The 5,269-nt window shown below is 46.8% G+C and overlaps 1 non-coding gene across 1 annotated transcript; it reads left to right on the top strand.

The window, feature by feature from the left end:
* Window positions 1–846: 846 nt before the first annotated feature.
* TRNAT-AGU lies at window positions 847–920 on the top strand. The gene has a single exon. It is a non-coding gene; the product is annotated as a tRNA-Thr (tRNA).
* Window positions 921–5,269: the final 4,349 nt, after the last annotated feature.

The raw sequence follows: 5,269 nt of genomic DNA, 5'->3' as shown, positions 1-5,269 counted from the left end.
GAGAGTCGGCTCACGGATCTTGATTCTGGGCCGATCTTGGACCTTCGTTGCCGGTGTAGCTCACTGGGGCAAAGATGGGAGAGCTGACTGCAACTTCCTTGTTCATAGTAGTGTTAGGTCATGTGTGTCCCTAGGGAAGTTTGGCGTTATGCCATCAAAGAGCTTGTCATCGGCGCTCTTAAGCCGCATCCGATGGCCGTCTTCTGCATCCCAAGCTCGCCATCCATGGAGGGTGGAAGCAACCAAAGGTGGATGTGACAAAAGCTCGATGAATAAGCTTCTGGGGCACCTGGTCTTGACAAGGTTCGGTGGTGGTCACTCCCTGCTTCCATGGCTGCCGTGGCGGCGGTGAAGAAGCAGATGGCATGCTTGTCTCTGGCCTTCTCAAATTAGGTTCATGTCGCAGGCAGGTCTCCGTCTATTGATTCGAAGCGTGTGCAACTATTCCACCTTGTACCATTTTGCAACATTATCAATGAAGTTGCTTCTGCGGCCTTGGTGACCTGGGGCGGACCTGCAACTTTTGTGGAGTGGGGCACTTATTGTACAAATTTGAAGAATTTGAAAAAAAATCTTTTACAACACAAGCTATTTCTATTTAATTTTCAAAAATTGAGCGGGGCATGGGCACACACTCAGCACTATGTAAGTCTGCGCGCCTATTCGAGAACCTTCTCCTGTTAAAAATAACATCCTACCTTTTGCAAGATATTCTGTTTCTCAGCATTCTTCACCTCATGCTCAAGCTGTGGATCACGTATGCGCACGGTGGTCATGTGCATTTTGCTCCACGGCTGTAAGACGTACCTCTTTTTATAGAGGCAGTGTCTATTCCTACAACAAAAGGCTTTCATAGCTCAGTTGGTTAGAGCACCCGTTTAGTAAGCGGGAGGTCTTGAGTTCAACTCTCAATGAAAGCAGTGATTTTTATCCCGCGCACATTTTCTCTTTCTCCTAAACATGTCTGCAAACAAGACCTAAACACTCGATCATATCGTAACCAGTTGCGAAGGCAGACGAGAACTTGGTTCCACCGGAACTCTGCAATGATGGAGCACCGGAAAAAGAAGGCACCCGTCTAAATAACTGGACGGTGCGGAGCTCATCGGAGCCAAGCCTATAGCCCACCCACAGACAGAACGCGGGGTCGTCGTCAGTCACTGAGCGCCGGGCAACGAGCGGACCGGCATTTTCCCGAAATAATTGCAGAGCTATTGGGTCCGGCACTAACAGAAAGAGGGGGAGCGTGAGCCTCTGACCAATGCCTCGACGCTCGCTCGACAGTCGTGGCCGGAGCCATCATTGCAGGCAGGGGAAAGAGGTGCGCCCATCCACAAGAACTTAAAATCAATGGCCGTGCGCGCCGTCGAGCGAGCGGTGGCGCCGAGCTCAGCTCGGCCGTGGCGTTGCGTATCCACTATGATTAAGGATGGTTTTCCTTTTTCTGAATGATGGTTTCAGCCGTCCCCATGAAAGCTCAACCGCGAGGAAATAATTGCTCATCATGCTCCCTCTACTCACTGTGTTGAGAAGCGCCAAGCATTTTGGAGGCTGCAAAGATGATTTCACAATCGCAGATGGTCAGGTGAAATAAGAAAACGCGGGTACAAACTCCTGGCGCCTGAGCATGAGTTAAAGCTTAAAACAGATTATCGCCAGAACTGAAAATTGCAGCATATGCCTTCCCAAACACGACGATTGATGTGTGCTCTCTGCTGTTATAGCATATGTGCTGACACGAAAGGTAGCTAAAACATAGGGTGGAAAGCTGGCTCCGTTTCGCACAATGCCAGATCCAGTCCTCATCATCTTATCAACAGACCAACCAAACATATTCAGTAACTGCAACAAACAACGCACAAACCGAACCACATTCCCCAATCAAGCGCACATGAATGAACAATTTCAGGATACCAAACCTTGACCCCTGTGCAGAAGAGCATTCCAAGAATTCAAACACAGGTACCATTCAAGCAAACTAGGGGTTGTAAAAAACAGCAGTGAGCATGATCTCACAAGGTATGGACCTCAGAATCAACCACACTGTGGGTCTGTGGCCACTCAAGAACCCACAGAAGAATTACCTCAAAATACACCCACCTTTCATTCCCCTGCTGTTGTTTCCTAGTCTCCGAAATCACCAAAAACTTGAGAAAAAAAAGAAGTTAAAAGGCTCCAAACATTGGAGAATTCGCAAAGATCCTCCGCACAACAAACTACACTCTAGGAAAACAACATTGCCAAATTCATCAAGAACACACCGAGCGGCCGGCGCCAAGAATGTCGTAGATCCGTGCGATACGCCGTCGAGATGTATACGCGGATAAGTATGCTCCCAAGACCCTAACCTTCTCTGCACCTCTCGTCGCCAGTGGTAGGAAACTAGGGATAGTGATGAATGCATGCCTGGCTCCACCCTGTCTGCCGTTGGTGGTGGCGGTGGCGCCGCCCTCCCGCGCCTACATTGGAGGAGATGCCCTCGTAGGGGACGCCATGGGAGCGCGAGGGGGAGGAGGGACGGTATGGTTGTCTGAGATGTCGTTCGCCGTTGCCGCGCTCGCCATTGCGAAGCGGCGAGCGGAGGTGAGGATAGGGAGACGGAAACGAAGAAAACGTTCCTTTGCTTTATTGTCCATGGCCATGGGCGAGGGAGGCATGTGACCGTGTGTATGGCTGTTTGCGTGTGTGATGCCAGTACGTACAGACTTGGTCTATGGACCGATAGCATACGCTTGTGTAACTACATACTCCCTTGGTTCTTCAAAGAGTGTACTTTCAATTTTTATTGGAGGGTTAAACTATCTCAAAATTTAATCGAGTGTGTGCAAAAATATATCAATATTCGTGAAACCAAATAGGTATATGATGAAAATATATTTTATCATGGATTTAATGTTACTATTTTGATGACATAAATATTGGTGTATTATCATATAAATACGGTCAAACATAAAAAGGTTTGACTTTCTAATAAAATTGAAAGTACACTCTTTTCCAGGACGGAGGAAGTAGTACTTAATTTTACAGAAGCAATTTGCACTCTGAGTGTCGTAAGAGCATCTCCAATGGAGAAATCCTCCCCAAACGAACAACAAAGTAACAAAACAAGACAGAAAGAAAAGAAAAAGTCTATCCAAACGATCCCCCAAACCCTCCCTCCCTATCAACCCATTCCACATGTGAGAAGAAAACGGATCAACCAGCCATGTCAGACACGGTCCACTCGACCACTTTTTCTTATCCCCCCTCCCCTCCTTCTCTCGCACGAATGTGTGTGTCCGGATAATTTGGAGGGACACGATTATGTGTACGGACAAATGGGGGTTCGATGCGAACAAGCCCATACACTGTTTGGACGTCCGCGAACATGTGGAGGCGTGGGTTTTAGCCCAGCCCGGTTGAATATTGTCTAGAAACGATCTTAGATTTTGAATGACTTGCTTAGAAGAAATTGAGCAATATGTGTTAAAAAAGAAATTGAGCAATATAACAAAATTGCGCCAACCTTTAGGATAAGAAAAACAGTAGCTTGTCTTTCCTTTTGAGAAAATAAATAGTGTTAGCAACACCAAATAAATAGTAGCTTATGCTTTTTAAGGAAAATAGTGTCGCGTTTTTTAGTGGGGAACATAGTGGCTTGTGGGAAGTTGTGAACTATGTGCAGGATCTTTTGGATCAGGTGACAGAGCTCATGGGCCCTATTTGAGGAGAGAGGGGACGGATGGGCCCTAGAGTTTCTGTTTGTGGGACTGCACAATGGATATTCTCCCTTCCATGATTTTGTCTTTGTGTGTGTTTTCATCTTAAGATTTTTTTTAAAAAAAATCTTAAGATGAAAACACACACAAAGACAAAATCATGTCGGAAAGCGTATTAGCATAGTTAAGTATTTAGCAACCCCTAAAAAATATTTATCAATCAATACATGTGTAAACCATGAAAACGTTATAAAAAACTTTTGAAGGTATGCTGCACAAAATACATCATGTTCATAGAAGTGACTACTAAAAAGCTTGACCATCATATTTGCTTATAAATTTCTACACTCCACAAACCTACCTTGGAATGACTAGATTTTACACCGCTCCCCTCTCCACATTGGCCACGGCAAAAATAGCTCCTTTCTTGCTGCTCCCCCAATCCCATAATATAAGAACGTTTTTGACACCACACTGGTAGATTTTCTTTTTGTTTTTTAGAAACATCTAAATAGTATTTCAATTTCTTTTCACACACTCAGTAGGAGCGGATGTTTAAATATCTGTGAAACTAAGCCATGGGAGTTCATTCCATATGAATTTTTTTTTTTGAACGACATTCCATATGAATTTAGGTGCCACCATTGTTTTGATCCAAAGGTAAAGGATTGAAATGCTATGAAAAACCTCACCCGCAAAAAAAAAAAATCTTACAAAAAACCTGACAAACATTTGCAATGCAAAAATGCCCGAGTTGATTAGACGATCTTGGCAAGGAAAACGAAGTTGATGATATGGAGCCGGGTTGTAAACTGCCCCAGGCTGATGGGTGATGACCAAAACGAACGTATCGGCAGAGCCCTGAACCATCATTAGTGCTACTGCCTCGACGAACGGTAACTAAGCCGAGCGACTGTGGAATCGGCCGGAGCAGCGGTCGCGCAACATGATGCAAAGCAGTAGCAGAGGCGCAGAGGCCGGCCAAGAACGGATCTGCACCCACCGCCACGACACATGGACATTGATTTTGGCCATTTGCTTGCTCCCCGCACGCAGGCGCCAAAGCCACGAGGGAGGCCCATTGAATTCACTGCTCCCTGTCCCGATGATCCCCGTCTCACGCAAAACCTTACCAGACGCGAGCAGAGCTGGGCAGAGAGCATCCTTGGGCAGAGCACACGGCCTTGAATGATCTGTACGTACGTACGTACGCGGTGCTGCTGGGGTGTATACCAGCGCCTGGGAAGAAAATAAACACGGCCTGCCGTGCCGTTTCCGGTTTCGGCCGCGGGCGCGGGCGCGGCAGATTGAGTGGATCCATGCTCTGCGGCGTGATGTTGACCCGACCATGGCACTAGTAATGCCTCGAGTTTTGCCTCGGCGCGCGGGGCACGTGCACGTATGGTACAGTAGGTTGTGAGGCAGTGTGTCGGGGCAAATTTGACAAATTTGACCTGTGGACGAAATCAAATCACAGAATGAACTGTCCGTGAAACTATTTCACGCGGCTGATCTTTTTGTGTGACGCCCGACGCAAAGGGGCTACACTACACTATGCAACGCCTCACAGA

This window comes from Triticum dicoccoides, chromosome 4B (assembly GCF_002162155.2).
Source record: "Triticum dicoccoides isolate Atlit2015 ecotype Zavitan chromosome 4B, WEW_v2.0, whole genome shotgun sequence".
Classification (NCBI taxonomy): Eukaryota; Viridiplantae; Streptophyta; class Magnoliopsida; order Poales; family Poaceae; genus Triticum; species Triticum dicoccoides.
Note: the sequence above shows the minus strand (reverse complement) of the source record. Positions and strands in the feature narration are given on the sequence as shown.